General features: G+C 41.8%; 1 protein-coding gene, 1 long non-coding RNA gene and 2 other non-coding genes across 4 annotated transcripts in view; 2 read left to right on the plus strand and 2 right to left on the minus strand.

Moving 5' to 3' along the window:
- Positions 1-269, minus strand: part of LOC114896744 — a 1,414-nt gene extending 1,145 nt beyond the window's left edge. The window contains exon 1 of the long non-coding RNA XR_003793893.1: positions 30-269. This is a non-coding gene — a long non-coding RNA (uncharacterized LOC114896744). The remainder of the gene's footprint in view (positions 1-29) is intronic.
- The window catches only part of ACVR1 (activin A receptor type 1), a 126,714-nt gene that overhangs the window by 10,793 nt on the left and 91,296 nt on the right, over positions 1-24,625 (plus strand). The window lies entirely within an intron of this gene.
- LOC114897357 lies at positions 766-872 on the plus strand. The gene has a single exon (XR_003794082.1). It is a non-coding gene; the product is annotated as a U6 spliceosomal RNA (small nuclear RNA).
- TRNAG-UCC lies at positions 15,302-15,373 on the minus strand. Its single transcript has one exon. It is a non-coding gene; the product is annotated as a tRNA-Gly (tRNA).

Consider the following 24,625-nt stretch of genomic DNA (forward strand, 5'->3'; position numbering starts at 1 on the left):
TCATTGTTACTTAATCAGTTTAGGTCCACCTCAGCTACTCTCCTTCTCCCCTGGTTCCCGTTTAATCCCTAAGGGTCTTATTGTTTTAGGACATTCTAAGCACTGGTGGAGTGAATCTTTTTCAGATGTGGATATTGAACATGGAAATCTTCCAGGAGGACGTTTCTTTTGTTCTCATAAAGACTTTTATCTTGGACATTTCAGTCTCCTTTTTGGGCCATCTTACTCTTAAAATTTTTTTTTTTCAAATTGGTGTTTTTATTTCTAATACACACATAGCTTTATTTCATTACATATATATGTTAATATGGGTTCTTATAAGTTTTTTCTTAAAAATCATATATATATATATATATATATATATATATATATATATATATATATATTTTGTGTGTGTGTGGTACGTGGGCCTCTCACTGTTGTGGCCTCTCCCGTTGCAGAGCACAGGCTCCGGACGCGCAGGCTCAGTGGCCATGGCTCACGGGCCTAGCCGCTCCGTGGCATGTGAGATCTTCCCGGGCCGGGGCATGAACCCGTGTCCCCTGCATCGGCAGGTGGACTCTCAACCACTGCGCCACCAGGGAAGCCCCATATATTTTTATTCATTAAAATATTTTCTGTTCTAGAAACGAAATTTATGTTATGTTACATGTGCTCAAGGCAAGACTTGAAGTATAGGAAGGGTATATAGTGAAAGGTAACTTTTGTCCTCCAGCCTTCTACTTTTACCTTCCTGGAGAAAAACCAGGATTAAAACTAATTGTGGTGCTTGCTTCGGCAGCACATATACTAAAATTGGAACGATACAGAGAAGATTAGCATGGCCCCTGCGCAAGGATGACACGCAAATTCGTGAAGCGTTCCATATTTTTTTAAAGCAATTATACCCCAATAAAGATGTTTAAAATAAATAAATAAATAAATAAATAAATAAATAAATAAATATATGAAGTTGTCCAGCTTTCCCAACACACACAAAAAAACAACTAATTGTGTATTCTTCCAGTGATAACTTTTACATTTACAAACACATACTAATGTGTTTTTCCTATACATTGTATCATAATGTGCACATTTCAATTCTATACCTGACTTTTAAAATTTAATTTATTTTGGAAATGTTTTGCTATCACTACCGTGGAGTTTCCTCATTCTTTTGAAAGGTATTTCGTTGTGTGGATGTATCATAATGTATTCAGCCAGTCTTTCGCTTGTTATTTTAGGTAACATTATGTGTTACAATGTTGCAGTGACTATCTTTACATTTACTACTATATCTACATATTGATTTAGATATAGAGTATATGTAGATGCATCTGTCTTTCTGTCTATCTCCTGTATATCTGGGGGTAAATATCTAGGATTGGAATTGATGAATTAAAGGGTATTTACATTTGAAATTACGGTATAGGTTGTATCATGAATTGGATATTGGGTTGTGTCAGTGAAGCAAAATGGCATGGTGGAAATGAGGAAGTAACCCATAAGACTCAAGCACTAGTCTGTCCTCTGGTGTAAACCAATTTTGTGGCCCAAGAAAGTCACTTCATCAACCTTTTTCTTTGTGGTACTTTTCTTTCCTCATCTGTGAAGAAGGGCGTAGACTCAGCTCTTTCTAAAGTTTGATAATTTGTTGATTCTTTCAGTCTTCCTCCGTTTTGGTCCTTCCAGGAAGTGGAGCTTGGTGATTTTTTTTTTTCCTATGCAAGTTTGAGTCTATGAAGAACCCTGGGCTTTGGGAGCCTTGCTAACCACAGCTTTACTTTGATTGTTTTAAAGCACTGGGTCTGGTTTGTGCTTTATGTTAAAAGCAGAGCTTATATGGTTGGTTGTCTCTCTCTCTCTCTCTTTCTTTCTTTTCTTTTTTTAAAATACGGTGAGTGGTAAGTAGGCATTGGTGACCAAGAAACTCATATAGTCAGCTTTCTATTATTGATCAAGAATAGAGGCAATGGATTTTTAGACTTAGGGAAAAATATTTTATTTTTGTAATAGGTTTCTTAAAAAAGCAATAGGCCTATAATAGACAGTCTTTAAGAAACAGCAACATTTTATTTATGACTTTGGAACAGACCAGAGCAGACTGCTTTAGCTCTTTCAAAGTATTTTATAATATGAAGAAGGTAAAATAGAGGATTATTTAATATTTTGAGGTACTTAACTGGTATAGATTAATAAGATGATTGGATTTCCTGGTGGTTACCAAATTAGATGTATTTAAAAATTCAAAACCAAGTAAATAAAATGTAATATAAAATTCATGTTTATTCCCTGTACTGCATTTTTTCTTTGGAATTGGTTCCCCTAAAATTAAGCAACATGCTTGGATTTTTTCATTTGAAAGACTTGGAAATTTTGGGCTGCTAATATAAATGTAATTTTTCTGGAAAAGATTTTGAGCCCTTGGTTACTCATCAAAAAAAAAAAATCACTACAGCTCTTTAAGTATACAAATTTATTCAAGTCTCTGTAGAGTAGCGAAAAAGAAAAAAATGGAAATGACTTAAATGTTCTACAATAACCTGTAAAGGTTAAGTATGTATACACAAAGACTATGTGTGTGTGTGTGTGTGTGTGTGTGTGTGTGTATGTGTATGTATGTATACTGTTAGTATATCTGTGGGGTAAATATTAAGAACAGGGACTATGTCTATCTATTACTCCCTGTGTGTGTATCCTGTCCCTAGTTTACTGCCTTATCCATTGTAGGCACAAAGAAAATTTTGGAATGAGTAGAATGACCATGGAGGTTATATAAAACAACATTAAGTAGAAAAAGCAGGACACTAAAACAGTATAATTCCATATACATAAATTATGTACAATTCCATAAACATAAACCATAGTACAATTCAGGTTTGTAGTTATATACTATATGGATATAGAGAAAAAAGGACTAGTAGGAAATAAACTGGAATGTTAATAGTTATTATTTCTGGGCTGTGCGGGTCATGCATAATTTTGAAGAGAAAATCTTTAAATACAAAGAGGTGAAGTAAATATTGGAAGATTTTTGTCACCTTGATAATATATTTTACCCTTTCAGCATTAAAGGTGGTCACCTTACCTAAAATGATGTATTACAATACTGTGGCCTTTTCTCCTCTTGAGTAAAATGTACTTTATCTCAGTAGTGTGACAGGTTTTATATCTACTTTAGAATTAAATTATGTTCTGAGAGTTGGACTTTTAAGAAACTGGTTTTAATTTCACATCAGTTGAAGGTAAAGGGCAGTGAAAGTATATTAGATCTGGTACAAGTGTCTAATTATAATTATTGACACATTTTCAAATGCTCTCTTTCTTAAGTGTGATACATTGCCCGTGATTTTGACAGCTGTGACTACATTAAACCTGCTCGAGTACTCTTTTCACAAAGGTTTGTTTAAACTTAGAATTGTCAGAAGGATTCTCTGTAAAGTAGATGAACGCAGATTTAGAGGTCAATGGTGTTGCATTTTCCACTGTGCCTGGTGATTTTAGTCTGTTAAATGTCAATCAGAAGATTATCTGGGTTTCGTTTTCACTTTGAGAAAATTGGGAATTTTATTGTTTTGTATCCTATAAAAAAATAGGCGATGATAGTCCTTTGTGGTTTGACTCTGTGCAATGATAGCATAAAAATTCTGCTTGTTTCTCTTGCTGGAGATCCTCAACCACAAAACTCCAAGCTGAAAGTTGGATTCTGTGTAATAACCTCATTTTCTAAAAGTCTTCCCTAGACCAAGTTCATGCATTTCTTTTCTGTAGCCACTCCTTCCTTCTGTATAGATTTGTTGACTAGCTACCGTGTGCCAGGCCCTGGGAATATAAAGACAGAAAGGCTGTGAGAGAGCTCAGTTTGGGAGAGACAGAAAAATAGTCAAGCTACACCAGAGTGAAGCACCAGAATGGAGCTGTAAACACAAAGTTGGAATGTGCAGTTCTGTTTGAGAGGGCAGCAAGGTCGTCATCTCAGGATAACGATGTTCTCAAGCATCTTGAGGGATGAGTAGGAAGGCATCGGGTGGGAAAAGGGCCTTCGAGGCACAGAGGCTTGTAGGAAAGATAGAATCCTTTAGAATTGAGTGTGACCAGAGCCATGCTACTTAAATGTGGTCCTTGGATCAGCAGTAATGGCATCATTTGGGAGTTAGCCTCACTAGAAATGCAGAGTCTCAGGCCCCCCCAGTGCTACTGAATCAGAATCAGCACTGCAACACTATCTCCAAGTGATTTGAGTGCTTCTAAAAATTTGAAAAACATTAGAACACAGGAAGGAAAAAGATGGGAGAGCTGGGAAAGTAGACCACTGCCAAGGAGTTTGGCCTTTTTTTTTTTTTAAGCATGAACTTGATAATGAGGAAGTGACATTATCAGATTCACTTTTTCCCAGAATTGCCTGGAAGTTCAAGTAAGGCAACATTTAACAAAAAGTTTCTTGAAACCTCAATCATATAGCGCTCCACAAAAAAGGTCCTCATATGAGCTTGAGAAATGCAGGATATGTCCTTCTCTCAGACACTGTAAATGACCAGAGTGCACTGGAAGTTCCGAGAAGCTGGCGTTGAGGAAAACCATTAATTTAATCATCTATCCTGGGATATCCCTGGGGTCTTTCAAGTTTATTCCACAGTGGAACCCTTTATAGCCACACAGCTGTTCACACCCCAGGGAGAGTGGATGGTATTTTGCTGAGCATGTTTTGGGAAACGCTAGCACTCATTCCCAAACTTCAGAGGCTGCTTCATCTGAGCAGCGTGACCAGCTATCCTAGTTTGCCTGGGACAGAGAGCTATCCTAGGATTTTCAGTGCTGGAATCCTGGGCAAACAAGGGTGCCCTTGGGCACCCTTCCTATTTGTTTACCATACCTTTGACTAATTACTTCATTTTTCTTTAAATGGGCACAGCCTTTTTCCGTAAATATCTGTTTCAGGCTCATTCTAATGGAGTCATTCCCAAATTCGTCGGCACATTGGAAGCATGTGGGAATTTCCAAACCTGATGCCCATCCCCCTGCCCAGGGGGATTTAATTGGTCTGGGATGTATTTTTAAAGGTCCCCAGGTTATTCCAATGTGCATGAAAGTCTGTTCAAAGCAACTATCCTTGTGGAAATGTGGTCTCGATGTGCACCTTAAGAATTTATTTTAATATGTAATAGGAAAAACATTAACCATTGGAAAGAAAAATAAATTAAGAACCATGGAGCATCATGTTGGGGGACCACCAGTAGAACATGTCCCACACTTCGGGGACACTCATGTGGAGGCAGGGGAACAGCAGTCTGGTCAAGAAACAGTGACAAATGTGGCTGGAGAGGACAGTAGAGATTTCAGGGCTGTTGAGGGAGTTGAGCTGACTGATCTGCTCTTTGTGGTGAGGTAGAAGGAGGAGAATCTCAGGTTGCAGCGGGGGTGGGCAGCGATCACAGAACAGAATAGGGAGGCGCAGGGGATGCTATAAGGGGACAGGCTCAATTTGACAAGTCCTGCTTGAGCGGCTCTGGGACATCCAGGGGGAGCTGTCAGAAGAAAAGTGGTAATAGCTCAGGAGAAAGGGCTGGGCTGGAGACCACTGAGAGCTTCTCCAGGTCTGGGCATGAAGTTCAAGGTGGGGATCAACCTGCCTGGGGAGAAAGGCTGAGAGGGTGATCTGCCCCCGGGTCCACGGGGTGAGTGCAGGGAGAAGGGCCGAGTCTGGGAATTGGGGGAGCGGGAGGGACGTCAAGGGGAGTGTCTTCTTCATCCATCTGGAGGAACGGGAGGTTCTGTTCTCCCAGGGAGTCTTGTGACCCAAACGGATAAGGGTTCTCCAGGGCAGTTTGTTTTGGTAATTTAGGGTGGCATTAGTCCTGTTTGTGTAAGTTTAGCACGAGGGAAGAAATGAGATTAGAGTGGGTTGAGAGGGAGGAGACTTGCTAGAGCAAATGACTCTGGAAGTTCTAACTGCAGAAAAAGCCTGGCATAGCATGGGGCCTTAGGGAGTAAATCTGGGTTTGTTTGGGGAGTAGTCATCTTTGTGGTTACTCATGGACGTGACTTCAACAAGGAATAACGATTACAAGGAATATTCAGATATTCACAGGAAAATTGCCGGAACTCTCTGGAGCCCCATGAAACTGCTTTACTTTCAAGTCATAGCCGTAAACCTTTTCTCCCCTCCTTTTCTTATTATTCCCTGGACACAACAATATCAAGTTCTGAATTTATATGTTTATAAATGTTACTAACTTGTTTTTATGGGTGATGATAAGACAGCATATGATCAAGTATTCAACCTTTGTTCCTACGTAGCTCACATTTGTGGAGGGCTTTGCAGTTTACCAAAACACCACCACATCTTATGTGAGCCTCTAAATAACCTTTGCACAGAAGGCAGGGCCAAGATTAGTATTTTTCCATTTTACAGGAAAAAAAAAAGAGAAAACCCTGAAGTTTAAATGTATTGAAGAGGACTTGCCCAAGATTAAAGACTTGGTGATGGATCAGTCAGTGATGGATGCTGTATGGAATCCTGGTCTCCTGGTGCAATACTTCTTCCATTATATTTGGAGAGGGATGGGAGTGGAGAGTGTGTCTTCTTTTTTTGTTTTTTTTCCAACTAGTTTGTAAATTCCTTGAGGACAGAGACCTTATGTTCACTGTTGAGTTGTTTACTGACTCTTCCACTCACTGCTTTGTAGGGACCTTGGGAGGTGGTGGTGGACACGAGCGCCCATTGGTCCAAGCGTCCACTCTCAAGGGCCTTCACATTGGTCTTGACATTACTTTTGAATGATAGAGCCCCAGAAATATACCAACAGGATTGAAAGGAGGCATCCTGGATCATACAACTTTGGACTTGTGTCTCATTACTGGACCGTGTAATTATCTTGAGACCAGCCCAGTAATATTGCCTGGCATGTTTTGTAAATATTTAAAACATACACAGTTTTTGTCACTCTGTCTTGACATTTCTTTACATAATACCAGAAGTCATCGCAGTGGAAGAGGCCCAAACCTCTGTGGACTTCAGAGGGGCCCTCCTTTATGTATGAGATGCTCTGATGAGCTGAGTGGAGGGACGTGGGGATGAATCAGCTCCTCTCACAAAGCTCACAGCTTTGTTGAAAGCTGATCTTGTTTGGTAGCCCTTACAGGGCACACCGGGGGGCCTCAATAAATACTTGTTATTTTGAATCAAGGGAGCTGTTATTTTGTGTTACGCATTCTCTACTGTATCACAATGGACCACTGTCAATTTTTTTTTTTTTTTTATGATCTTTTACATGAATCATTAAAGATCCGGTGTTAGGATTTGGGGAAGGGGAATGATGAAAGAGAGTAAAGAAATAGAATCAGCAAGCTTTAGGACAAGAGAGGAGAGGCTTCGAGTGAGTGGTGAAAGTTGAAAGCAGGAAGGAGTCGCTCAGGGGCAACTGGACAGATGTGGAGGCTCTTTTGAAAGAGCACACCCAGGGGAGATGAGGACGAGACAGGAGTCATTCGAATCTGATGATGTCCTAGAGGGGAAAACCGAAGGCCTTTTCAACCTTAATTGTAGCCACAGGACAAAAGCATATTAGAGCACTTTTTTTTTCTACCTCTTCTAAGGGCTAGTAGTGGATAATCTCTTTTGTAGAGTCATGTCTAAAAATCTGCTCTTCGGATTACATTAAAGTTTATTATTTTTTAGGGTGTTGTGGGTTGAGGAAGAAGCATAAAAATTTGACTCCCTTTCTTGTATTTACACTACAATTTCAAGCTACTGGTTTATTATGAAGTAAGGAACTTTTTAGTCATTGAGCAGATTTCAGCGGATGAGTTAATGTTTGGTCATCGGAAAATGTATCATTAGAGCTTGTTTCTCTTGAGAGGAGAAAAAGGCAAAATATGAGTCAGATGCAGCATCAAGTCATTTCCCTCCTCTTAATTAAGCCACCCTCTTGCCGAAGGACCATCACCCCGCAAGGGTAATTCAGACGGTAACAACCGCGGGCCTTTGTAGTGGACTTTACAGTTTATAAAGCACAGTTTTGCTCTGACTCCTGTATATAAAGTTGGCATTTCTGATGAGGGAGGCTCAAGTGAGTTGTTTTTCTAGGGAAGATGCTTTAATCAATTTATACTTAAAAGTGCCATCTGCAAGTCTGAATGAGATGTTTTGTTTGGTGAGGGGTCCACCAGTTGTTCATTGGCATTTATGAAAAATGTTAAAAGGTAGTAAACTAACCCGTGACATTGGGAGAGTGTAACGTTTGTTTTACAGATAAACACTCTGCTGTGTGTTCTGTGTTTGCCTATTCTATTCATTCTCTTCCTGTCTCTTTGATCTTGACTCTGTAGTGATTTCTATGTTGTGTTCCATTTTGCTGGTGACTGAGATAATCACCAAAACTTTGTGCAGATTTCTAACTAACTAGAAATATGTCTATGGGAGACGAATGTGAAATGTTGGGAATAAAAAGTGCTTCCATCTTCTTTCATTTTCTTTCTTCAAACTCTTTTATGGTCTATTTGATTCATGTTTTTATCTGTTCTTTTTTTTTTTTGGAATACTGACTGTGTGTTAGGTCTTGTGCTGATGACACAGGGACCAAAGGTGCTATTCCTGGACTCGAGAGAATTCACAGCTTAGTAAGGAAGACACATGAATCAGCGGTTCAAGTACAGCTTGGCAAGTGCTGTCTATCACAGAGGTGGGCAGAAGATCCAGCAGTGAGTCCAGAGGAGTGACACCTAACCCGCTTTGAGGGGAAGGGTGTAGGGAAGGTTCTGACTCAAGGAGGTTATTAAGTGCACATTTTAAGAATAAGTGCAACTAAGCCCGGCAATGTAGAGGCAGAATATTCTAGTGTAGGGGACATTCAGTCTAAAGGTAGAAGGCAAAAGGAGAGTGTGGTGCATGCTGGGAGTGGCAGGTAGTTTAGTTTAACCATAGCTTAGGGTACATGTGGGAATTGATATGACATAAAGCTGGAGAGGTGGGTGAAGACTACATCGTGAGGACTCCTTATTCTGTGCTGAACAATTCAGATCCTACTCCCAAACTATGCCAAGTATTAGGGAATTTTAGGGAGGAAAGGATCTGGTTAGGTTTGGATTTTGGAGCAATCACTGGTAGCAGTTTTTGAAGATGATCTTGAAAAATGTTATCTATCTGTGCTCTGGACTGAATTACGTGTGTTTCCCCCAAATTCATATGTTGAAGCTCCAGCTCCCAATGTGATAGTATTTGAAGATGGGGTCTTTGGGAGATAAGTAGGGTTAGGTAAGATTATGAGGGTGGGGCCTTCCTGATGGGATTAGTGCCCTTATAAGAAGGCACACCAGAGAGCTTGCTGTCTCTTTGCCACATGAGGACACAGCAAGAAGGCAACCATCTGCAAGCCAGAAAGAGAGTCCTCCTCAGGAACTGAATTGGCCAGCACCTTGGCCTTGGACTTCCCAGCCTCCAGAATTGTGAGAAAATATATTTCTGTTGTCTAAACCAGCCAGCATATGGTATTTTGTTATGACATTCTGAGCAGACTAATACAATCTATTTTATGTATTTGGGCAATTGTGAAACTAGGAACAGGAAGGATATTACAATAATTCAAGTAAGTAACAGTCATTTGGCTTAGTCTGTTTTGGAAAATATTTGACTGTGGAACTATTCATGTTAAACTTAAAAAATCTAGTTTTGAGATATTATTGTTAGAACATCACTTCTGTGATAAGTCTTATGGGAGAATTTTCTTAAACATCTCAACATACTACCTTTTATTAAAGTAACCCACTCATGCCTCGAATTTTTTTAAATTGTCTTTTATTTTGCATATTGGTACAGCCCAATTATCAGTACCTAATGCCTCAGGGTTAAGTCTGTTGGACAGTCCTCCCCTGCTTCATCTAATTTTGATACTATGACATTTGGACTATTTTAAAGGAATCTTGATGTTTGTATGGTTTTAGGAATTCCATGCAAGATTCCATGATCTTCTATCATTTAGAAGATCATGGAACTATGGCAGACTGTGATATTTGTTGTAAAACTGGTACCAATCTTGGGTGTGTTTGCATAACTATTTAAAAGAGAATAATTTTAAATACTTTTGTTTGTATGTGTGAGGATGTGTCTTAAACATGTTATCCAGCACTTAACTCTGTGCCAGATATTTTCAGGTTGAGTCTAGTCTCCTTTCCCAAGGTCTTGCTCTTTATTTTTTCTCTGCCCTTTCCCCCCAAGCTCCTTCAATTTATCCTCTTTGTTGGCTTTTTCCCTTGAGCTTAGAAATAGGTTTACGTCTTTCCTGTCATTAAAGAAAATGTTTTGAACCCTATGACTTTCATAAGCTGTTTCCTGAGGAAGCATTTTAGAAAACGAGTCTGCATTCATTGCTGCTGCTCCCTCTTCAGCCCCTGGCTGTCTTCTCCGAAATATAATGTCCTTTCTCTCCCTGTATTCTTCTCAAGTTGCTCCCATTCATTAGATGTTTCTGAAGAGATGTGAGTGTCTCAGGAGTGTTAATCCTTTTCCTCAGTGGCCTCTTCTTAGTGGTAGAGTCACAAGGTTGGGAGGAGTTATTTAATCCGGCCATCCAGGGTCTGCAGTGCTCTGCATCGTACCCTCTGAGTGAACCCCCAGGCTTCGCAGAAATTCTGCAGAGTTGAGGGATGCAGTTTCTACTACGAGCTCATTCTACCTGTGGACAACGCTGACTAAGAGAGTACAATACTATATTTACATATTTACATGATTAGACCTATCACGTTCATCCTGACATTCTTTTATCTGAGCAAAATCTCTCCAGAGCTTTCCAGTGGTCACCGCCATCCTGCCCACCTTTTTGCTCATGCTTCTGTTTGGTTGAAAGCCTTTAAAAATTGGTTTTTAGAACTGATTGCAGTGTTCTTGAGTGGGTTTTCTCTCCTCTTAATTTTTTTTTGACTTCCATGCTTGTACGCATGGAAACTGCTGTATTTCAGAGAACCACATTGTCCTACTTACTGAGTTGACTATCCACAGAAATCTCAAAGTTTCTCATATCATATCTATCTCATATCATAGATGCTGCTGTTTTCCTCACATTCTCCTTGTCTACTTGTGTCCTTGTCTTTTATTTCCTTTCTATATGTAGGACCTTAAATTTACCTTGATTAATCTCTAGTTTGTCAGGTCTCGCCCATAGCACTAGCCTGTTGAATATGTTGGATTCCATTTCTATCACGTTGGGAAGACATGAGTTCTCCTTCTGTACCCTTTGAGTGCAGTAACTCATGGATACATCTGCTTATCTTTTTGACCATCTTGACCACAGATATTTCATAAGATACTTTGTCAGCTGCCTTGCTAAAATCTGTGTTTCCTTGCACTTCTAGTTTGGGAATCTTATTGAAAAAGGAAGTTAGGTTCATCTTGCATGACTTGCTCTTAGTATTGAGATCCCCAGGAATTATCTCTTGCTAAGTGTTTGAAATGCATTCTCAAATTCGCCTGGGACTTTGGTCTATGTCTGTAGACCTTGACATTTTCCCCTCACTTTTATTTTTCCAAAACATCTATTGATCACTTAATCCTTTCTGACTTGGTTTTTGCTGACTTCCTTTCCTTTTCCTCCCAGTTTTGGAATTTTCTGAGATAGCTTGTTTATCTCTTTTTCAATTTCCATCCTCTAAGGTTCTTGATACTTGCATTGCCCAGGAGGCAGCCACTAGCCACAATCTACATAGAGATTTTATTGGCTCTAAGAAAACTACTGACTTCAAGTTGAAAGCCAGAGCAGGAAACGCTGACACATGGAGTAGAAGGTTAAGGTTGACTATTCTGGGAATCCAGGGAAGAGCACACGGAGAGAAGAGGTCACGATTTAACCAGTCGGACATGTGTGTTGCTATTGCCAGGTTACAGTAGTATAGTGTGTTTGTGGCCCGACGACTGCAAACAGAGATTCATTTTGCGAATAAACGTTAATAAATTTTTGTGTAGAGTATTTTTTAAAATAAAATCCTATGTGTAGTGTGCCAAGAGATAACATGTTTTGGAAGCAAAATAAGTCCTTAAATTGGCTATTTTGACATGTGATTCTCCATAGTGCTGCTAACCTTGCTAGGTTATTCAAATACTATACAATAATGTTTGCTGCCATTATCCAGTGTCTGAGTGTTTTCTGTGTGCTTCAGTTTTTGTAAATACTACTAAGCATTCTTAGTTAAACAATTTTAAAAAGATACTCACAATAGTAAAGAGTGAAGAATGTTGGTAATATTTTAAAAATGATTTGTGATTTCAAGAATTCTCAGGAATTTTATTTTCTCGTTCCCACATCCCAAAGATTGATATCTGTAGGGAATTTGGAAATGATAGCCCATAGTGCTTATCCCAAGAGGTATTTGTATCTGATCTATTATGTGATAGGTACAGAAATTGGGTTTATGTGTTCAGAAACTGTTAGGGCACTTTGACATTGCCATGATTTAACATGTGATCAGTGGACCCAACTCACTGGACAGGGTGTTTTACAGAATTATTCTTTGATTATGGATAGTAAATTTAGTTGGATAATCACTGGTCTAGGTGAGAGATAGTGATGGCTTGGACCAGACTTGGAGTTATGAGAGGAAATTGGTTGGAATCAGGATATATTTTGAAGACAGAGCCAGTGGGTTTTGCTGCTGAATTAGATGTCAGATTATTCTAGATGATCTTCACCTCTCAAGCACTTCATTTGTAAAATGGGGACAATTAGGAGATCTACACTTAAGATTATCATATCTATGTCAAGCGTTTCTCTGAGCTTGCTGGAGAAACTGCTGCTAATATAACTTCCCAATCCAGTCATATAATTCCCTTGACCTTCAGCCCTTCAGCTGCTCACCAAGGCATATAGAAGAAATTTTAAACTGTTTAGATTGACTTTAAGATATGTGGCATCTTCCTTCAGACTCTTTTCCATGGTTATCTTCGACTACGTCCTCTTATACCCTTGACTGTACTGTTCCAGTCGATCTATTGCTGCACGGTAAACCGCCTCAAATGTAGTGGCATAAAACAAAACCCATTTTACTCTACTCACAGTTTAGCAAAGCAGGGATTTGGAAAGTGCACAGCAAGGACAGCTTGTCTCTGTTCCACAGTGTCTGGGGCCTCAGCTGGGAATGCTTGAAGGTTGGGGGCTGGAATCGTCTGGAGGCTCATTCAGTCACATGTCTGGCTTGTGATGCTGGCTGTCAGCTAAAACACCTACATGTGGTCTCTCTACATGGGCTATTCTGAGCTTCCTTAGAGCATGGCGGCTGAGTTCCAAGAGCAAGTGTTGCAAGAGACAGGAAATGGAAGTTGCTAGTTGCTTAAGGCTTGGTCCTGGAGACTGGTACGGTGCCACTTCTACTGCAGTCTGTTGGTCAAGCGGTCACAGAGCCCAGATTCAAGGGTGGGGGGGAGGGGCACACAGATCCCACCTCTTTTCTTTTTAAATGGAAGTACAATTGATTTACAATGTTGTGTCACTTTCAGATGTACAGCAAAGTGATTCAGTATATATGTGTGTGTGTGTGTGTATGTGTGTGTGTGTGTGTGTGTGTGTGTGTGTGTATTCTTTTTCAGATTCTTTTCCATTATAGGTTATTACAAGATATTGGGTATAGCTCCCTGTGCTATACAGTAGGTCCTTGTTGTTTCTCTATTTTATATATAGTAGTATGTATCTGTTAATCCCAAACTTCTCATTTATCATTCCCCTACTTTCCCCTTTGGTAACCATAAGTTTGTTTTCTACGTCTGTGGGTCTGTTTCTGTTTTGTAAGTAAGTTGATTTGTATCATTTTTTTAGATTCCACATTTAAGTGATATCATATGATATTTGTCTTTCTCTTACTTCACTTAGTATGATAATCTCTCGGTCCATCCATGTTGCTGCAAATGGCATTATTTCCTTCTTTTTTAGGGCTGAGTAATATTCCATTGTGAGTGCGCGCGCGTGTGCGCGCGCGCGTGTGTGTGCCACATCTTCTTTATCCATTCATTCATCTGTCAGTGGACACTTAGGTTGCTTCCATGTCTTGGCTATTGTAAATAATGCTGCTATGAACATTGGGGTGCATGTATCTTACCGAATTAGAGTTTTCATCTTTTCTGGATATATGCCCAGGAGTGGGATTGCTGGATCATATGGTAACTATTTTTAGTTTTTTAAGGAACCTCCATACTGAACTCCACAGTGGCTGCACCAGTTTGCATTCCCACCAACAGTGTAGGAGGGTTCCCTTTTTTCCACACCCTCTCCAGCATTTATTATTTGTAGACTTTTTGATGATGGCCATTCTGACCAGTGTGAGGTGATACCTCATTGTAGTTTTGATTTGCATTTCTCTAACGACTAGCATAGATTTCACCTCTTTTTTTAATTTTATTTTTTATTTTTTTTTAACATCTTTATTGGGGTATAATTGCTTTACAATGGTGAGATTCCACCTCTTGATGGCAAGAGAGCCAAAAAATTTGGGGGCCATGTTTTGAATCTGCCACAGCCAACTATTTATTTGCCAGCTTCCTCTGTACATTTTTGTGTCTAAATGCCTCAATATGTCAACCGCTTTCCCCCTCTACTCTCTACCCTCTCCCCAGTTCAAATGCCATTTCTTTCTCCGTACAGCCTTTGTCATATCTCATCTTCTGGCTAAAAGCAGTTTCTCCTTCCTTAGTGTTCCCACGACATTACTGTTTGTAATTGCTCTGTATTTTTCACTTTTTTTTCTTTATTGGTAGATTATAAACTCTTTGAAGGTAAGGATTATGTCTTGTTTACCTTTTCATATCTCATAACATATAGGTTCATTGAATTGAAGATTCAATATCGAATTGTCTCAAAATTGGGATGCTTATGGCTGGGACTTGGCAGTGGTTAAGAAGAAAATTATTATTTTTTTTAATTTTATTTTTTTTTTGGCTGCATTGGGTCTTTGTTGCTGTGCGTGGACTTTTCTCTAGTTGCTGTTGTCTTCGTTGTGGTGCTCGGGCTTCTCATTGCGGTGGCTTCTCTTGTAGTGGAGCAAGGGCTCTAGGCACGTGGGCTTCAGTAGTTGTGGCACACAGGCTTAGTTGCTCCACAGCATGTGGGATCTTCCCGGACCAGGGCTTGAACCCATGTCACCTGCATTGGCAGGCAGATTCTTAACCACTGCGCCACCAGGGAAGCCCAAGAAGAAAATTTTAATGAGCATATTAAAAACTTTCCTTTTAATACAGATTGTTTCCTTTTTTTTTTTTTTTTTAAAGCTGACCTCCCTTTTCTTTACCTGGATCAACCCTATTTATTTATTTATATTTGGCCACACCATGCAGCTTGTGGGATCTCAGTTCCTTGACTAGGAATTGAACCTGGGCCACGGCAGTGGAAGTGCCGAATCCTAACCACTGGACCACCAGGGAACTCCCAGGTTGTTTCCTTTTAATACAAATTGTTTCAAAGCTTTTTTTTTTAAAATTGGCTCTCTGTTGTAAAGTAAAACTTTTAAACTTTTCTCCCCTGTAGCCATAAAATTAGAGGAGAGTTGCCTTTTGATGTTATCTTCCTGTCCAGTTGAACTCCTGCTACCTGGGCCTTATTGTTTTTGCAAACTGGGTTGCAGTCTATTACTGGATCAATTTAATGAGTCAGACTCAGCGTTAGAAATAAAAGTTTTAAATAAAAACTCATGTGTTGCAATGGTAAGAAGTACTTCATGAAATTTTAATTTCAGTTTTATATATGTATGGGTGCAATGAGTTGAAATGTAACATTTTTCACTACAGTTGGGGGTCAAAAATTTTTGGAAGGTACTTCTATGTAGATTCTTTCTAAATGCTTGGTATTTCTAGTTCATTTCTTTTGTTTCTATATTTTTAGTTTATTCCTTTTGCTGTCCTTTCTAAGGGCTAATCTGTAGGTACTTTCTGGGGACCATATATACACTTTCTTTTATGCTCAACTTTTTCTTCACCCATCCAGCCTCTTTTTAAAATAAACCTCAGTGGCTCTGTGGGACAAATGTTTCTTTCCCTCTTCTTATTTGGAGACTTTAAGCTTACTCTCCTGCCCTCAAGAGGAGAAGAGGTGGAATCAGCTCTTTTTTTTTTTTCTCTTTTATGTTTTTATTGAGGTATAGCACACATACAGTAAAATACACAAATGTAAACCTACAGCTCAATGCATTTTTTCATCTGTGTTCATCCATATTAGCATCACGCGGATGAAGATAGAAAGCATTTTCATTGCCCCAGAAGGAATCAGCTTATTCTTAAATTCCTTCTGGAACAAGATGGGTGGGTAAGTAAATTACTAGGTTCTCTCCACCTCCCTTGTAGGGCATATACTGGTAATAATGTTGAGCTTTGAAGTACACAGAAGTCTAAAGCAGCTCAGGAGGTGTTAAAACAGAGGATGCTGAACGTGAACTTTGGAAGAATAAAATGGGACCAGCTTGGGTGAGCCGGGGGGAGAAGCAAGAAAGGGGAAGAGTTCAGGGGAAGAAAGGTTTATCTGAATTTCATGGGAGGGAACATAAAGCTTAGTTTGCTGTTGCCACTGTGACAAGGCATGATACACTTTTAATATCTTGAAACAACGTAAGTTTATCCTCATAGTTCTGGAGCCACTGAGGAGAATCTGTTTCCTTTGGCTTGTAGCTCCTTCCTCCAGATTCAAAGCACATGGCTTCATTGCCTTGTCTCACACTGTCTTCTTTCTGCAGTAAACCTCCCTTTGCCCTCTTCTTAAAAGGACCCTCGTGATTACATCCTACCCGCCCCCCCCCCCGATAATCCGGGATAATCTCCCCATCTCAAGAGCTTTAATTTAATCACATCTGCGGAAGTTCCTTTGTCATATAAGGTAGCATTCATAGATTCTGAGGATTAGAGCGTGGGTATTTGGTTTCTGTTCTTCAGGAATCTTTCTTCACAAAAGGATACTCTGCTGGATATTTGTTTCTAGTTCAGCCTGCTTTTTAATATTAGATTAATTTTCCTAAAACACCACGTTGTACATTTTATTCCCTTGCTCAGACGTCTTCGGTGACTCCGCTATTAGCTAATAAAATTAATATGACCTAGATAGGCATTCAAGTTGCTGTTTCATCCAAGTACATTTCAGGCTCCTCTCTCACATTGTTCCTCCACCCGCAGCTTGTCTCTCTTGCCGTGTACGGTCTCTCCCTCCTGCCTGCCTGCCTGTAGGTCCTTGCCCCTGCCCTTTGAGGCCTTCCCAGCGGCATTCCCCTCACCATCTGTGTTATATTCCTGGGGCTTCCATGACAAATCGCCACAAACATGGTGGCTTAAACCAACAGAAATGTGTCCTTTCATGGTTGTGAGGACCAGAGCCTGAAATTAAGATGTCGGGCCTGGCCAGGCCCTCTCAGAGCGCTCTGGGGGAGGGCCCTGCCTTACCTCTCTGGTCCAGAGTCTGCTGGCTGCAGGCATTTCCCAGCTTGTGCCTGTATTACTCCAGTCTCTGCCTCCATCTTCACGTGGTCTTTCCCTCTTCTTTCTGTGATTCCTTTGTGTGTCTCCTATAGGGACACCTGTCATTGTATTTAGGGGCTACCGGGATAATCTAGGACAGCGGCATCTCGAGATCCTTAATTTAATTATATCTGCAGAGATCCTTTTCCCAAATAAAGTCACATTCACAGGTTCTAGGAGTTAGGATGTGGAAGTATCTCTCGTGGGTGGGGAGGGAGCATCATTCAACCCAGTACAGCACCTCAGTCATCAGTCATGGTTTATTTCTTTGACCTCGTGACATCACTGTCATAATTACATAATTTGGAACTCCTCATCTCTGTTCTCTTATTTTGCACGGCCAGACTCTAAGCGCTTGAGGGCAAGAAGGCTCTTTTGCTATGCAACCCTTAGGTACTGGCAGGGTGCTTAAGAAACTGATACAAAGATTTTTTTTTTTTTAAATAAAAAGTGGCATGTAAAAATGTTGGCATAGTGATTATCGGGATGCTGTTTTGAAAGTACTTTCTCACCTCAAGTTTTTTCTTAATTTCTGGTACTCTTTTTGGGGGCGCTTTTTATTTCTCAGGAACCTTAAGTGAGTAGCTGGGAGAGAGCAGAGCTGATAGTGGAATTGCAGAGCTGAAACAGAACAGAGAAACGCAAGGGCAAACCTAGTGGGCGACAGTGGGTTTGGAGGTCGGCCAGGGAAAGCTTTGAGGCTGATTGTGGCAGATATGTCTCTGTTGGTTGGGTCTGCCTGGTCTCTTGGAAGTGTTGCTCTCCACCGGAATCCTGTCCAGTGGATTTTATAAACCTGGAAGACAGTTCTTATAGGCACCTGAACTTGATCTTCCTCGGCACAGTGGAGGGCCATGCCAAGGGCAGCCCCCAGCCTTGCTTTCCCTGAGGAGATGCCTTCACAGGGTCATCGGCCCTACAGACTCATTTCTCCCTGGCCTTGCCCTGTAAGCATAGCTGCGTTTTAAAGCTTAGCAGTGAGCACAGGTCTTAGGCTGTTTTCCCAACTGTTTTCTTCATTTGGCTTAATTTCAAGGTTATCTGATAATAATCTTCTTTTTTCTTTCTCTTTAGTCTCAGTCTTACCTTGAATGGATGCTGGCAGTCTAACCCTATTAAACTTTGAGTGGCGCTCTGATGTTTTTTGTACTAAACATTTGAAGGTGACTGCTTTTCGGCCTTTTTGGTATTTTCAAGCTGGTGATACCTTCATCTGGAGTTTTATTATATCCACGAATCCTAATAAAACTGCTTGAGTCTGTGGAATGCAGCCATTGCTTTTAGTGATAGCGTTACATAGCAGGATTGCTCATAAGGTGCATGTTAATCTTCTCCCATGAGATCCTGGCTGGAAAGGAACGCAGAGACTTTAAGGTAATGGTTAAGAATGGCTGGTGGTGTCAGGCAAGTGTGGGTTTCGATTTCATTCTGCCACTTTTCCAGCTTTGTGACATTAAGGAAGTTGCTTAACCTCTCTGAGCTTCAGTCTTATCATCTGAAAAATGGAGATAGTAGTTCCTCTTTGTATGGTTATGCACGCTGGGAGGATTAAGTGTGGTAATATGCATGCAGATGTCTAGCATAGCAGTGTCTGGTACCCGAGAAGTGTTCAGAAAATTGTGGCTGCTGTTATTTACTTTGCAAGGAAAATCAGGACACTAGTGGTATTGAGGAATGTTTCCATGTTACCCACAGTCAGATTCTAACTTGCAGGGTTTAGTAAACAGTCCAGCATGTGGCGGGGAGGGGGGGTAGTGTAGCATTGAATACGTCAGTCATTGCAATCTGTATGGTATTGATTTGGCTGGTTTGTGGAAAGAAAAATGACAGGAATAAAAACACACTTAGTGACTGTATCCCTGAGCTGACACTTTGATCATGTTTGCTCTGTAAAGCTACACCTCTCATTAGTTTAAGGCTCCTACCTCCAAACTCAATGGGAGGATAGAGTTTAGAGTATGGTTTAATTAGTATTAAATTTGTATTTTTAGCAATAATTTTGTGACTGTTAAGGTCTGAGAAGCTTATTCCGTATCACTTTATCATAGAGATTACAATACCTTGTTTGTACTAGGAAACCTTGAATTCATCTGCTGCCTTGCTGGTTTCCAGACTGAAGAAAAGAAATCATAGATGAGCCTTAGAACAGTTTCCTGCCCAGAGGCAATATTTTGGATTAAAATTCCTTCCTCTAAGCCCTTCAGTGTATCAGATAGTTTCAGGGCTGGTGGGTGGGTGGGGAAGATAGGGCACAGAGTGCTACAAATAGAGTAAATTGGGCCATCAGCTGACATTGAATATTGGTTTTGTGACTAGAAGTCAAAGACTTTTGCCAGAGTTATTTGGCTCATGAGTTAAAGCACTCCTTATATAGGGGCATGTGTTCTTTTTTTTTTTTTTTTTTTTTTTGCGGTATGCGGGCCTCTCTCTGCTGTGGCCTCTTCCGTTGCGGAGCACGGGCTCCAGACGCGCAGGCTCAGCGGCCATGGCTCACGGGCCCAGCCGCTCCGCGGCATGTGGGATCTTCCCGGACCGGGGCACGAACCCATGTCCCCTGCATTGGCAGGCGGACTCTCAACCACTGCGCCACCAGGGAAGTCGGGGGCATGTGTTCTTATAATGGAGGGAATCTTCTTGGATTTAGGGCCTTATAGCAGGAGATACATGGTTACATGCATGAAAGAACTTCTACGTGGAGTTTTCTGCCTGAACGTAAACTGCACGAGGGTAGGAACTTGGTCACATTTGCTGTCATACCTCCAGTGCTTAAAACTGTGCCTGGCTCCTTGTAGGTGCTCAGTACCTGCTGGTTAAGTAGACGAATGGCTACGGGGAGGAAAGGCAGTGAACTTGGTAGGGTTCAGAATGCCCTTTTTACTCTATGCAGTTTATTTCTAAATTGGCCTTTCCTAGCGGTCAAGAAGTTGTTTGGAAGAGAAATCCCTCCATGCTGGGGGCAGTTACATGTTGGGACACCAACTGTGTGCCAGAGCTGGGGAGGAAATGGTTCAGAAGACCTTACCGGGATCTTCTTCAGGATTTGCATCATAGTTATGGTTTCTGTTTCACAGCAGTGGAGGTAACAAGAGATATTTCCCTAGAATGACCGCTCCTAAAGCACCGGGGTAATGTCTGGGTTCAGGAGATTGGACAGATCTTTAACCATTGAGCGTTAAGTCAGTCTTGAGAATTTTGCTCCCTGAGAAGCAGCTGGGTAATTGTGGTCATTTATTTATTTACATGATTTCCCTGTCTTAGCGGCCTTCTGTGCTTTTTTCTGCTCCCCCCGCCCCATCCCCTGCCTGCCCCAGGTGGGGATTCAGAGCAGGTTCATCCCTCACCCCTATCCCGCCCCCTTAGATCCTCAGATAAAACAATGAATGTAAGGGTCTGGAATTCCTTAATGAGCTTACGATGAAAAGGGATTGAGAGTGAGTTGGCCTTCTTATGCCCGCCCTCCCTCCCTCCCTCCGTCCCATCACAATTTTGAGCCTGTGTGTTCTACAGTTTTTTCTAAGCTCCAGGCTGAGATCTTACATGATTTTCAGCTTTAACGTCTCCTTTTTTGATCTCTGGGGATCAGAAGCCAAGTATGGACAAGAGCGGGATGGGAAACAAGGTTTGCCCAGGGCATTGAGTAAGCTCGTATGCACGTTTCATCGTTTTTGCCATACCTGGTTGGTTGTGCTGAATTTCTTGGGGGAAAAGGCCTGCAGTTCTTTTACCAACAGGGAGCAGGCATTGTGGTAGCTGTCGGGCGGACAGCCAGGAGGATATTTATAGTCACAGTGAGTGGCTGTGGACCCACCATGGTTCTGGATACGCCTCCTGCCTTAAAGTTCCCGGTGTTCTTGAGCTGAACCCTGCCCTTGTTGGCCAGACAGTGGTTAATGATAAAACGGACGGCTGCAGGATGACCTGGGCGGCTTACAGCCTGCAGGTGCTGGTGCTTTGACCGACCTGAACCCTTAGGGGCAGAGCTGGTGTCCCCCTCCCCCTTCTGGTCAGGGCTGCGAGGGGTTCCTGGCCTTTCCCTGAGTTGGCTTCATTGACGTGGCACTGATGCGACCATTCACTAACTAGAGTCCACTTTCTCTGTGCCACACGGGCCAGGTTGTGTGAAGACTTATGACACCAAAAGAAATTGCGGCTCGTGATTTTAGCTTCCTCATCTCTCCTTGAATTCGGGTCAGATATTTAGACTTGCCTTGCAGAGGAGGCCAAAATCAGGTGATGCTTTGCATGTGTTAGCTCACATTAGGGCATAAGGCCGAGAAGGGAGACGTGAAAGAGTAAGTTCTCATAGGAAATGACCAAAAATGCAAATTTTTTTCTTGTCTATGTGGTAAGGTATAGCATAAGCTTTTGTGTTCACTCGTGGGTGTTCTTAGGATGGCACTGTGGTTCATCTATTAGTTTGCATTTGCAAGGGGCAGAAAACAACCGAGGTTAGCCTTAGTAAGATGAAAATCTAATGGTGGCCATCCTGGGGAGTCTAGGGTAGGGCAGGTTTTAGATCTGGGTTGACCCAGGACTCCAGCAGTGTCCCTGGGACGCTGTTATTTCCCCCCTAATTCTTCTTCATCAGTTCCATTCTCAGGCGGGCTCTCCCTTCTTGATAGCAAAATGACTAGGGCATATTGTCCGAGGTTCAAGTGTAATGGGAAAATCAAACTTTCTTTTCTAGCAGTTCCCGTAAAATCCCAAGAGTCACTCTGATTGGACCAGCATAAGCCACATCCCACACCTCAGTAGAATGCAGTGTGCTGGTCGGTCTAGTCGCCCTACTCTACCATCCTCTCAAAATAGGAGGAGCTATATCCCCAGCCCAAAGTCAGGGGTTGTTGCCGGAAGGCGGGAGGCGGTGTGGACAGAAACTGGGGAGGCAAACAATTCCTACAAAATGCTTCTATAAATCACATATTGGGGGCCTCACGGAAGAGTATTGTTTTTCCATCTCCTGGATTGTTACTTGATGGTTACCACCTTCTAAGTTCTGGGTGTGTTTTCTAGGTAAGTCTCTGACATCCCCTGGAAGCACAGGGCCAGCGATTTTGCTGATGCCCCAGGGATGCTCACTGCAGGGTATCAAATTACAGTAGGTCTTAATGGATGCCACACTTGGTAGCTCTATGGTGTGACATTAGCACAATTAGCTTTCCCTGTATGCCATTACATCAAAGATTGTAGCTGGACAGCCAGTCTTGACATATGTTTTGTTTGTCCCTGAAAGCACGTGTCCTGTTTCTCTCTGGCCATTCACATTCATTTTGGGTGACGGCCTTGTCAGCTCAGAGCTGGGGAGAAGTGAGGAGAGGCTGCATTTTGGCAGTGCTTCAAGCCCGGAGCAGCGTCCTGCAGCCAGGCACCATAAGCTGGATAATTTGTCCACAGAGGCCTATGCATTATAGAAATGAAAATTCCTTCTCTGACAGCATTCACTGCTTAGCACGCAGCAATTTGGCTGTCAGAAACAGCTGGCCCTGCAGGGTGGGACAATGGAAAGGCTAGACCCGGGAGAGGCCAGTGCTCACTCAAGTCTCCCACTGTGAGAGGATCAGGTTACTGAGACTGTCATTAACAGCAGACTGCCAGGGGCTCTAAGGCAAAGCTTCCAGTGAGCGGGGAGCCTGCGGCTCAGACAGTTTAGTGATTTCCTCCTTTTTGCTGAATGGAATGAAAAGATAAATTAAAAATAAACTATTAACCTTTGCTGACACTCAAATTTTGGTTTTCCTTAAATGTTCTGTTCTGATTGTGTCTTCTCCTTGGCGATAAGCAAGTCTGGGGAAGTAAATCCCTTCTAACCTAACTAGAGTTGTTCTTGGTGCATTCTAGAAAACTCAGAAAGGAGTAGGGGTGAGGTGCATGACGGGTTGCTAGACATCTGCATATTTAGGTCTGTAACTTTTAGGTTGTGGTTATGTAGAAGCAATGCTGGAAGGACCACCATTGGAGACCCCACGAGGCATGTTCAAGCGTGACGTAGAAAGCGGGTGTGCATTTTCCCCAGATGCATGTGCCAGGGACAGGAAAGGGACAGAGGAGCTGCGGGGGCTTGAACCTGCTCTATTGTGTGAATTTGCAGTGTGGCTGGCTCTGTGCATTTTCCTGTATTGATTCCACGACGCACGGAGCATGATCTAAGCAAAAAACGCACTTAAAGGACAGAGGAGACAGCTGTCTGTTACAGGAGGACATGTTTTCTGGCTTTAATGGCTCCAGTTTTTTCCTATTAGTTTGTATACTAGAGATGTACTCACCAGTAATGTCTCATAAAGGGTCTTTATTTTTTTTTCCTTTTTGGAAAAAAGTTCATTCTTTAAAAAATTATGTTCTAAATGTGATTCTTTTATTTCACAAGTGAACTTGAGGAAAGCAGCAATAAAATGTTCTTTTTCCTTTTTTTTTTTCATAGCTACATGTTGGGAATTCCCTGGTGGTCCAGTGGTTAGGACTCGACACTTTTCACTGCCTTGGTCCGGGTTCAATCCCCGGTCGGGGAACTAAGATCCTGCAAGCCTCGAGGTGCAGGCAGAAAAATTTTTTTTTAATTTAAAAAGCTACATGTCAAAATGGGATATTTTCCATATAGTGCAGGTCAAGAGGAGGTTTAAAGCAATGTGGTGGAAAGTACCTTGCCTTTTGAAGTGAACAGTGTTTCAGTGATAATAGGTGTCTCCAGATAAGCTTGGCTGTTGGAATTTGGTTGTTGTTCAGTGTGGCTGGAACTGTACTGCCCCCCACCCTTTCCCTCTAAATCTGTTTCCCTTTTATGTGATAGAGGCTAGAGTTCCCAGATGTTGTTTGGATTAAAGAGTGTGTGTGGAGAAGAAAAAAAAAAAGCTTTCTTAATGATAATAACAGAGTCAGACTGGCTGGTACTGTACTGACAGGAAAATGGAGAGATAAAAACTCCATTAATGGTGTGTGCGCTGCCTGAGTAGCCAATAAAACAATGCTGTCCTCACTGGAAGCTGGTCCCAGACTGGCAGCACTTCATGCCGACTGCGGGAGACAACAGCTGCAAAGAGGGGCAGAAGTGTGCAGTCAGGAGTCTGTGTAACAGGGCTGGCTTGGGGGCAGTTCTTTTGTTCTGTTCCTCCCTCTCCTCCTCCCCCCCCCCCCCCCCCCCCCCCCTCCTCCCCTCCCCCCTCCCCTCCTCCCCCCCCTCCCCCC

The sequence above is a fragment of the Monodon monoceros genome, unplaced genomic scaffold (genome assembly GCF_005190385.1).
Source record: "Monodon monoceros isolate NGI ecotype Baffin Bay Population unplaced genomic scaffold, NGI_Narwhal_1 Super_Scaffold_16, whole genome shotgun sequence".
Taxonomy (NCBI): Eukaryota; Metazoa; Chordata; class Mammalia; order Artiodactyla; family Monodontidae; genus Monodon; species Monodon monoceros.